Raw genomic sequence first — 12,270 nt, forward strand, 5'->3', positions numbered from 1 at the left:
TGATATACACTATTGTTATTATTATTTCATAATTCTTTACTACAAATAGGTTTTTTTCGTCTTCAGGTAATGCCTATTATACTTAAACTTCAATGTCGAAACTCTAGTGAAGTATCACTATGAAACACTTTCTGAGTACTCAGGAACGTTGTCAGGTTTTTTTTTCAATTTATGAGTTTGAATGTCCCTCTGGTATCTTTCGGCTCACTTTTGCAGTATATTTATGTTCTTATAATACAGAAAAACGAGAAAATGATTGAAATAATTAGAAAACAAAACAAATAACTCATTTTGGAAACTAGAGTGAAGGCTACAAAAATTGTTCTACCCCCTAGTACCTTTGCCTTCTGTGTGCAAACGTTTTTGTCATAATATTTTTGACTTTGAAGTTCCGTAACGTAGCTAACTATTTTAAAGGCGAATTTTCTTCTATCCAGCGTTCCCTCTTTTAAATACAGTGGCATTCCAAATAAATTTCCCTTAATATTAATCGACCTTTCTAGCAGAACCTACCTACGTGTTTTTGTTGCAGTGGTATTGTTATCATTGAAAAGAGCTTTTGGTTCTTTTCCAATTGTCTTTTGGAGTTCTAACTATGATCTCAAGTGATGCTGTCTGCTTGTAATTTTCAACATTAGCCCTTTATAGTTCTTATTATTATCTAAAGTGACGGTGTCTGTTTGTTATTTTTCTTTTTTTAGTTTTTTGGAGTTATTACTTTGATCTGAAGTGACAATATATGATTCTTACTTCTTTCTTCAGTCTTTTTGTAGTTCTAAATCAAGTCTTAAGCAACAGTTTCTGGTTTTTATTTTTTTCTCTCAATCTTTTGGAGTTCTAACTTAAATCTCAAGTCATGCTATTGTTTTGTGCTTGATGATGTTTGACATTTTGTTTCAAAAGCTCCGTCATTTTTGTTTATAAAAGTTAGGACTGTACCTCTAGTGTTGTTTCTTTACAATAACAATATGGTTTTAAATCCCTATCATCAATACAAGCAGACTGGTTTCCGTATCTATTTGCTCGGATTATTTTATCTAAGATAATAAAGTTGTTCGTTTGAGTGATCTCTGTAGTGACTTCAAATATTCCCTCGCTTGGCATCACTTCAAATATAATAAAATAACGTTGCTTTTTGTCAAACTTGGGTTTGTACAAATATTGCCATATAGCTTTCTTCTTCCCTGGTTCTAAGTGTTTCAGATTAGAATGAATTAATTTGGCTTGATGAATCTTTTTCAAGATAAGTACAGCACACTTTGATCGATGAGGTTTTAAATAATTGTTAATGGTTCCTACGACGGAACTAGTAATATTTTCAATAACGGCATTATTTGTAGGAATAGCTTCTGATGTATAGCAGGCACAGCTTGATTCGGGTATAAGTGCATCGGTACAAGTCCTGTCTTTCGAAATTTCATTAAATAAACTAATTCCCGAATTTTTAATTGCGTCAGTACCCTTTGGTTGAGGGTTGTAACTATTGGTAGCTATATCAATTAAGGTTTTATAGAGATCCAATGGTGACGTCAGACGATTGATATTAGTTTGTAAGTTGTGATCTATATGAGGATATTTTTTCTTCAAAATAGTAGGTAGAACTATGGAAAAGAAAGGAAGTTTTGCTTCAATACGACCAATCGGTGTATTCCTTATCCTATCAATCATTGTCCCATGGTCACTCATAAAAAACAAAATAGACCTTTTCAAGTGGCCACCTTCTTTCAAAAAGACTAGAAAATTATAAAAATCAGCATCTCCTAACTTCAGAAAGTTCGAAAACTCGTGTCCTATCTCGTTCAACCAGGACATCGCAAACTTCCTGTTGTTTTTGTACTTATTCAAAAAACGTTTAAAATAATCTATTTGAATGACATGCTTCGGACTATCGCCATAACAAAGAGCGGATGTACCTCCTAGAGCAATATCATTATTTTCTAAAGTCATAAATATCTCAGTGATTATTGACTGGTATATTCGCTCGGAATTTATCCCAAGATAAAATGGTCGAAGGTAATGATCCCCTGGAGATTCATTAAATCCACGAGCTACATAATTAAACGTTGAAAGTCTAGGATAATCCTCAGAATACATCGTTGCTGCGCCTCTTTCTGAAAATTTCTTCCAGACAAATGGTTGATTGTCAAAAAACGTTTTCTTGTTGAATGGTGCACTATAATTTCCTGTTAAAAATGCCATAAGGTTAGGATATGAATTATGGCCTACTTTTGTATAACCATTAAAAACATAAGCGCCAAGTTTTTGTTCAAGATATGTTAGTGTTTTGGGAAGTTCGCGAATAGCAGCAAGTCTTGACATACTGTCTACTCCAAATATCAGAACACTGAAGCTATCCTGATCTGACTTAAAATATTTTTGTTTTTTCTTTATATGGTAATGTAATCGTTCATAGATATTTTTCCCTTCAAAGACACATACTACCTTTGCAAAATCAGATTCCATCAAAGCACTTCGTGACACATTGAACCATACTGAAGTACCAAACAAAATTTCGTCATCGCTTAGTTGTTTTCGAATCACACTTTGATAATAGCATTCAATATGTCTTCCTTTTGTTCGATTCTTGTTGATATGTATCATCTCATCGTCATCAATATAAACTAATTCAGTGTTTTTGGCACAAACAATAGGATTTGGTTTCCAAAAGAACGGCAATATCGATTCATCGAAAGGATTTACTTTTGGAATTTCACATTTCTCGTTCGAATGTATATTAATGAAATTAAATTGAACACCGTTTTCTATATACAACTTGAATCCATATAAAAAAAGTAAACAAAGCAAAAGAAGCACTTGCTTTCGTCGCGTGCAGTAATATATCTTCAAAGCTCTCATAGTGAATACGTACAGACAAAAAAACTTTCCTGGCTAAAGATGATCCCCTCTCATTCAACACAAGAACATGTTATTACTCTGCAAAAGAAATGACAAATGTGATGATATTCCTTTTTGGTTTGCATTTTACTGGATTTCCCCCACATGTTGAATTAGAAACGGTTTAATGGGTAGTAAAACTAATAAAGTAGACTATGTGATGATTTCAGTTAAATGTTAATAAGTTTCGCTGGATTGTCTTCCCTACCGTTCCAACTAAATTAAGAAGTAGATATTTTTGTTATTGCATTAAATGAGTCATATTACAATAATGTTTAACATTACAACAAAGGCGAACATAATAAATAAATAGTTGGGGCATAAAAGGTCACAATTCGATGACAGAAAAATCTGAAGACTTAATGGGGAAAAAATGGCAATAATACACAGAATGAAATCCAAATACGAACACGAAACATCCCAAATATCAACCAGGGAATACTTAATTTCTACTCCATTAGTTGCCCATATTCGTGCTATTCAGGTCAATTAAGATGAAAGTCAGTGCTAATAAGCAGTTGGTGGTACGTAATACAGTGTATGACAAAAACGAGGACGGGATTGTTGACATGACAATTTGAGCAATCTCGTTAACTGTCATCTGTTACACGTATATTCATAGCGGTTTAACAAATCAATGAAGCGGTCGAACTTGACCATTAACAAATTATTTGTAAACATTTAAACAAAGATTCTTTTTTGAATTGTTATTGATAACTACTGGAGTAAGCACATATATTTTCATCGTTTTATAAGCCATAACTATGTGTAATCAAATATGGCATATTGTTTACATTTAAGTCTTATTACAATGAATCAAATGAATATCTTAGATGATGCAGAGCATGTACTTTACAGCAAATACTCTTATGAGTAAAAGTCAAAATACTGCTTGTTCCATATTAAACATACTTATGTTTAAACTTGCCAGAGTCTAAGTTTGTTTTTTCTATATGATATAAAAACTAGATTGACGAATAAAAGTAATATCAAGTCAAAATCATAAAATACAAATAAAACATTTGACATAAAAGTTCATAATTGACTTGAAGTTATCATACATATCTAATACGAAATCATATCAACTAAAATCATATCCATGGAATTAATGACAAAGAATGGCAAAGGTGAGGAGAAAAGTCAGCCACACGTGCACTCTTATGTTGGACTATGGCGACGTGAATACAACTTATATATAACTTGTTAGTTTGGAAGCATGATTGTCTTATACACACAAAAAATAGCACTATATGTTTCTTAAATGTTTCCACGTTGAAATAAAACATAAGAGATTCAAAGAATTATAATCATATGTTAAATACTTTTAAAATATCTCTTGCTGATTAACATGATACAGCATGTAAATCTTATTTCAGACAGAGCCACAGCAATAAAGTTACAATAATCATCATTTTTTTACATTTCGACGTACATCTAGACATTTAATAACATAAACTTCTAAATATTGAAGTACAAACAATTTGTATTAGTACAGTAATTAACCAAAAACTATTTTTGCCTCAATTGAGAGATCTGAAATATCCATAACTATTAATAAATCTGCGGTTCATCTTTAATCTTAAAACAAAACAAAAGTACATGTTTACAAAGACCTGACTTCTTTCTATATATAATGTTTCATGTTTGACTATTTCTATTATGATCGAAGTTGTATAAAGATGGATACATTTCTTAAAGAAAACAAGTTTTTGGTTTGAAATAAGTAAATGAAGTTCTAGTTTAGTACTTTTTATTCTTTAATTTTTGTTCCCAATTGAGTTTTACTTTTTCAAATTTTGCTTAACATCTGAATTTTGAATATTCAGCTTTTTAGAAATTTAACGAAAGGATGAATACCAGCTTTCGATATTAATAGTAACATTTCATAATGATAACACCACTATAAAATAAAACGGGAATCTACCAAGCTAGATGACTTTTTATCTACAATTAAAATGATCGTTCAAATATACCTCATATACCTCGAATTGGATTTTTATAAAAACAATAAAAAAAATCACATAAAAACCATTCCTATAAATGTATTGAAATAAATGTTCATTTTCTTCCTGGCATGCTGCAGAGCTAGTTTTGAATATACATGTAATTGAACTGCCAAAAATTCTAAAAGGTTCTAAATATGTGGTCGTAATTGAGTCGAAATACTTGGATTGGAAGAAGAAATATATCGTTGAAATCTAAATAGAGCTTTTAGTTATTTCTTGTATAATTCATCTTTACCTTGCGTTTCAAGTCATCGGAATGTATAATTTATACATAGTAAATACTTTTAAAAAACTGTTATCAAATACACTATATCTGTCTTAAAAGAGAAATTTTCTTTTAACTATGTTTACCAGGTTAGGTAATAAAATATAAACCTTGGTTTTTGATAGATTGACCTCTAAAGACAAAAAACATTTAGTACAACATTGGGATAAACCATCATGTCGTTTATATATCATTATATATAATTTGAAAAATTGCACATTTCCATTTAAAAGGCAAGGCTGAAACACATAACACGATCTAATAAAAGTACCGAAGTACTGACATCTATATATGTATAACAGTGGTGCACATATTCTTTTCTGATGATATCGTACTGTAGGAGGAAAGCAGGCTCCGTCCTTCAACGATTCGTATTTTCTAATGAGCTTGAGTTGTGCAGGCAACCATATTACTATATTTTACCGGTAAATGTTTTAGTCATCTGCATATTTACGTACTCAATATACGTGATATAAATTTGTGTACAATGTAAGTTATTTGGAAACATGTTTTGTTTGTATTGATCTACTATGTATGTTCATTTTAAAGATTTTTCATCACCTGGTTTTTAAGACATTTACCTATTATGGTCCAATATTAGAAAACATGATTGAATCAGCATGTCAAATAACCTTTATAATTCAACTTTTGATGAAATCAAACACATTTTGCACCGCAATGTGGACAATTTGTTACTGGTCCAAAATCTAAACACACGATAAGGTTCACCGTTTCAAAGGACCCAATATATTAAATTTGTGTTGAGATCAAACAAAATTTTATTTTGGAACACAATTTTAACTGGATTGAATCAATTGTTTATACATGTTTAGATGCAACATATCGAAGAACCCAAAGTATTCAATTTTGGTTCATCTCAAACTAGTTTTTATTTTGGACCGTTATAGGACCCAATCATGGACCAATTTGAAAAAATGGCCTAAACCTAAAACAAAATCTATATACTCTGTTAGATTAGGCATATCAAATTCTTGATGATATAAAACAAAAATCATTGTTGACTCAAATGGGGCAAGAAACCCAAAATCTAAATATACTCTTAGATTCAGCATATTAAAGAACCCACAGAATTCAAAACTTTGAATTTTAAACACCAGTATAATTGGTCACGTTATCGGCAATTCATACAAAGTATAAGAAAAGTTTTGTTTTTTGTTCATCTTTTCCATTCTGTGATTACGTTACTAGTGTCTGAGCAGAAAGTTGATGAACCAGGGGTATGTCAAAGAACGTCTCGTCCTTTTCCTAAAAACGTTCTCCGGATGGTGCAAAGACCTTGTTGATACATATTCCGTATCAACTTCACGATTAATACACGATGGTCTTGAAGTATAGATTTTAGGTACTGACGTTGTTTATCATTTTAATAACGTGTTATAGTATTCTTTTATTTGTCTTTATGAATATTACTTTACTGTTTAGCATGGTTTTTTTAGGGATGGCAACGAGTACTCGAGTACTCGGGTACTCGCTTGGAAGGCCGAGTACTTGGGTACTCGCTTGGAAGGCCGAGTACTCGAGTACATTTTTAGTACTCGGATACTCGTTTGCCTGTTTTAAATCTTGAGATATTTCTCTTCACATTTCCACTCACTTTAGTTCCGTTGAAGTATTACGGACAATATCCACCATGTTGACTACCTGTACGTATAACATGACTGAATGTTGATTTATATGATGTCCTTGTATCGGTGATAGCAAATTTAGTAAATGTTTTAACTTGTTTGAGATATCGAAAACCCTAGTGTTATAACTTTTCAGTAATACAGATTTCTTTCGTTAACATCAGATACGTTGTTACATGTGTATACAAGAGCGAATCGAACAAGTTGAGATAGATATAAACACCAGAAGAAGTTGACAAGGGAACATCACCATGTATCTAAACATGGATAAAAATAGGAAATGAAAAATCCTCTTTTTTTATCATAAATAAAGATAAAGACTGATAAATCATAAAGTTATGTAGACAAAATAACAAAATAACCATGTTTGATTTAATGTATAATTTACTTCATAAGTTGTAGCCTGTTAAAATAATATATACTAGAACACACCCGCGAAATCGCAGGCATTCAGAGCGTAGTTTAAAGTATGTTAAGTGTTGTTGGAAGAATTTTGTAAAATATTGAATGACTGGAGAATTTCAGCAAAAGTATCATAGGTTATTGGGGACAGGAAAATGTATTTTTATGCCCCACCTAGTATAGTAGAGGGGCATTATGTTTTCTGGTCTGTTCGTCCGTCCGTCCCATTTCAGGTTAAAGTTTTTGGTCAAGGTAGTTTTTAAAGAAGCTAAAGTCCAATCAACTTGAAACTTAGTACACATGTTCCTTATGATATGATCTTTCTTATTTTAAAACAAAATTAATCTTTTGACCCCATTTTCATGGTCCACTGAACATAGAAATTAAAAGTGTGAGTTTCAGGTTAAAGTTTTTGGTCAAGGTAGTTTTCAATGAAGTTAAAGTCCAATCAACTTGAAACTTAGTACACATGTTCCCTTTTGGTTGATCAATTTACTCTAAAGGCCAAATAAGATTTTTTTATCCAATTTCACGGTCCATTGAACATTGAAAATGATAATGCGAGTTGGGCATCCGTGTACTTTGGACACATTCTTGTATTTTATCCCTCCTCCGTTAATTTCCAAAAATCCCAATTTTTGGTTTTCTATCAATTTCAATATGAACATACATAGTATGTTATGAACATTTAAGAAAGGAGCCTGTAATTCAGTAGTTGTCGTTTGTTTAAATGTGTTACATATTTGTTTTTCGTTCATTGTTTGTACATAAATAAGACTCTAGTTTTCTTGATTGAATTGTTTTACATTGTCATTTCGGGGCCTTTTAAAGCTGATTATGCGGTATGGGTTTTGTTCGTTGTTGAAGGCGGTACGGTGACCTATAGTTGTTAATTTCTGTGTCTTTTTGGTCTCTTGTGGAGAGTTGTCTCAACATGGCAATTATACCACATCTTCTTCTTTTTGTAATCAATGAATTTTGCATAGGCGGAATCAGAGGGGGGCTGGGAGCCCGCCCCCTCTCTTTCGTGTGAAAAATTTGATTGATTCTATAGGGAATCACTGAAGCGTGACTGAAGCAGCCCCCTTTTACAAAAATTTCTGGATCCGCCACTGTTTTGTAAATAAACTCATCATAGATACCAGGACTTAATTTTATATATGTTACAGTGAATTAGTATAATCAGGGATTGTGTAGAATACCTAAAATTTTCAGGGATTATGTATAATCACTGGTTAGTTTAGGGATTATATATAATCACTACAATTTTCAGGGATTATGTATAATCATTAGAAAAAACGTCAGGGATTATACAGAATAACTGAAATGATACTAAAATATATAACGGTGTCTTCCCATTTATCCAACTTTTTAAATTTTTATTTTTGTTAATTATTGGGTTGTTTGTTTAGTAATAATAAGGTGCCTTTCTAAAATTTGACAATAAATTTGTTCCTGTATGTTTTTTATATTATTTAAAATATATATATATTACATTAACGTAAACATTCATAAGATTGTCAGTTCTATCCCGAATTTGTCAATTAAAACAGCAAAAGACGTAGAAATATCTGAATGTTTTGGTATTTGAGCAAGTGTAAAATCATTTGTTCCCCGGACCAATGCTATACCGACCAGAAACTTAAAATTTTACGACACTAGAGAGACAAAAGTCAATAATAAACCGAAGTTAAGTTAAGTTAAGTTATTTAATATTATCCTGCAATTGGGTGTTCTAAGTTTTAAGTAAATGGGACAAAATTATCTCCATTACATTTAAATGCACCTACCTTGTTAGTCTCTTTAACAGACTGTGGCTCTCTAAATGATTAAGCCATTTGAATGGGTAAAACGTTTGTATATATAGTGCCAGAGCACCTAAATTTAGTGACATAATAGTATCCAATAGGATTTAAGTTTAGAAATCAAACCAATTAAATTTTCCTTTACTTATTTGTTATTAAAACGTAAAATGGCGTACTCCTAAAAGTCGAATCAAGCTTAGCCTATGTAAAACATTCGGAACCTCTCTAAATAGCAGCCATTTACACACGAGAATTTCTAAATAATTTCATGAAAATACAGTAAATTATGGCTAATAAGTTATTTAAAAAGTATAACAAAGTGACAAGCAATGTCCAGGTTAATTAATGTTCATAAAAGTGAAACGGGAAATTGACAGGACACAGAGTAAGTTACCTCGGTTTATTTTGAAAAATATTTGGTTTGAAATTCCCGGCAAATACGTCGAGATAATTATAAAAAATATATGCGTCTCCGTTACATATGAAATAAGTCATTAAAAATCTTGATAAAACTAAAGGGGGTCTCAACACTTACGGGTGCGTGTAGCTCACAGCTTAAGGATATGAGGAAAAGTAAATGTGTTATATAAATCACAAGTCTACTACCAATAATTATGCACACTTTTTAGAATTTCGTAAAATTTTCGTTTGTGTACCTTTTCTCATGGACTGGCTCATATCAGACTAATACCCTTAATATTGTATAACGTTAGGCATAATATATTGATATGAAAGACACAAAAATATTGAAATGATAAACACAATATAATTAAATGATAAGCACAATATAATTAAATGATAACCAAAATATATATTGAATAATTGATGTTTTGTTTTTAATACTGACTTTATCAGCAATAATATCAAGCGAGCCCTTTTTGATATTTACTGTATCAGTATTAATAATATCAAGTGAGCCCACAAGGGCGGGTTGATGAAGTTAGTATTAAAATATTAACATGATTAAATGGCATAATAATTTTTTTTTATCGTATTGTTTTAGCAATTGTTTTTAGGTTGAGATATGAATTAAACTGAAATTGTCATCAAAACTATTTTTACGCGTACAATCTTTTTGATAAATGTCAATTTTATGCACAATATTTTAAAAATAAACATTTTATTTACAAACTAGATTTGGATGGCATCGACTATTACACATTTGTCCTGTTTGTTTACATGTATATCTATTAAATTCATATTTGTTTTTACCACAATATCAACATTTAAAAAACCTTGTCCTCCATATCCAATCATATTTTACGGCACGTCTCAGAGAAACAGAATTTTCAGCACAAACATCTGAAGGTACCAATGAAGGGAAATCAGCAACCTCAAACTGATTTCTTGTATTAAAGATCCCAGCAGGAGTCCATTGCTATATGGCAAGGATCTCCCTTTCCTGGAACCATTTGTGGAATTGGTTTGAGATATATGTTGTTTTCCTCTGCAATTTGCATTAACTTTTGAGCATACGTTTTCTTCAACCCAAGCAACACCTGTGCCTGTGCCGAGCTTATTTGTTAGTAGCATAATGAGGTCCAACACTTGGATAAAATATAAAGGAAAAAACTCATCACTTAAGAATCAAATAGTAGATCAGGAATGAAAACTGCATGTTTACTTAAACTTTCAAGGAATAAGAAAAAAATGATAATTTGTCTATGTTAATTTGTTTCATCATCTTTGGAGCTTTTAATTATTTATAATCACTGAAATCATATTAGGGAATTTGTAGAATACTAATTAAAATTATCAGTGATTATGTGAAATCACTGGTAATTTTCAGGGAATCTGTATAATCTCTAATGATTTTAGTGATTCTACATAATCCCTGAAAAATCAGGGATTCTGCATAATCACTGATTATACAAATTCACTGTAACATATATACGCCAGACGCGCGTTTCGTCTACAAAAGACTCGTCAGTGACGCTCGAATAAAAAAAAAAATTGAAAAAAGCCAAATAAAGTACGAAGTTGAAGAGCATTGAGATTCAAAATTCCTAAAAGTGTTGCCAAATACAGCTAAGGTAATCTATGCCTGAGGTAGAACAGCCTTAGTATTTCAAAAAATTCAAAATGTAAACAGTTAATTTATAGATATAACAATATCAATGATAATTCATGTCAGCACAAAAAGTGCTGACTACTGGGCTTGTGATACCCTCGAGGAAATAAATCTCCACTAGCAGTGGCATCGACCAAAGATTTAATGACTGGAGAATTTCAGAAAAAGATATCAAAAGTTCACATGAATAATTTTAGTGCTTATCTGTATATTATGAACATTCATTACTATATAAAGTTTATAAATAAAGTGTATTTACTCTCAATTCTAAGTTTACTAATCGATCCATGGTGGTCATTGATATAGTATACCGACCTTCTCTATTTAATAAACTCTGTGACCGCCGTGGATAGTAAACTTGAAAATGATAACAGATGAAAATACACTTTATTCGTAGTATATGTATGTTCAAAGTATACAGAAAAACGCAAACCGGAAGTCTAATCTGACTTAAAATTTCGTCCAATGACGGGACAATATCCGGATGCCTTTTTTCTTGTTTTTCTCCCAAAATAACTCAATCTGAATAATTATATGAATAGATGACAAATGCGACTATGCACTGTACCTATAGGACACAGAAGCGTGTTGCTTAATTAATTGTGGAAAGAAGAGAAGCGACACACAAAATGAGGTCTTCTCGTTTAATAGTATAGATACATTTAAAGTTAACACTTACGCATTCAAGACAGTTCCTCAGATAGTTCCTCTTATTTCCTGTCAATGAAGTTGAATCATGCTTTATTGCCGTTACGAAATATTTATGCAGAAGGTATCTATTTTTACTTTCTTTGCAATATGTTCTGCCATCTACACAAATTCTCAAGCAGTTTTACGTTTTGTACGTTATTAAAATGACTTTCTCCTGCATAAATTGATAAACATATTTTCAATGTGTTTAAATTGTATCACAGTTATCTGCCCTTTTTTTATTTTCATAGGTAGAATAGATTTAACACGACTGAACAGTATCGATTGCATATTTCAGATGTTAACTATTTGCTAGACTATTATTCTTCGCATGCCATGCGTGATAAACAACAACATACACAATTTAATCCTGGTATCTATGATGAGTTTATGCATCATAAAAACATGATTAAGCTTAAAAGAACTATATATAGTATATTTTTAAATTTGTGTTCAAATAGGATGTTAGAAATTTTTCCACTCCAATGAA

General features: G+C 31.3%; 1 long non-coding RNA gene across 1 annotated transcript; it reads right to left on the minus strand.

The window, feature by feature from the left end:
* Positions 1-793: 793 nt before the first annotated feature.
* On the minus strand, positions 794-12,056 carry LOC143048489 (uncharacterized). The gene is made up of 2 exons (XR_012969866.1): positions 11,770-12,056; positions 794-2,934 (listed from the first exon to the last, which is right to left on the minus strand). It is a non-coding gene; the product is annotated as an uncharacterized LOC143048489 (long non-coding RNA).
* Between the last annotated feature and the right edge of the window lie 214 nt (positions 12,057-12,270).

The sequence above is a fragment of the Mytilus galloprovincialis genome, chromosome 10, assembly GCF_965363235.1.
Source record: "Mytilus galloprovincialis chromosome 10, xbMytGall1.hap1.1, whole genome shotgun sequence".
In the NCBI taxonomy this organism is placed as follows: domain Eukaryota; kingdom Metazoa; phylum Mollusca; class Bivalvia; order Mytilida; family Mytilidae; genus Mytilus; species Mytilus galloprovincialis.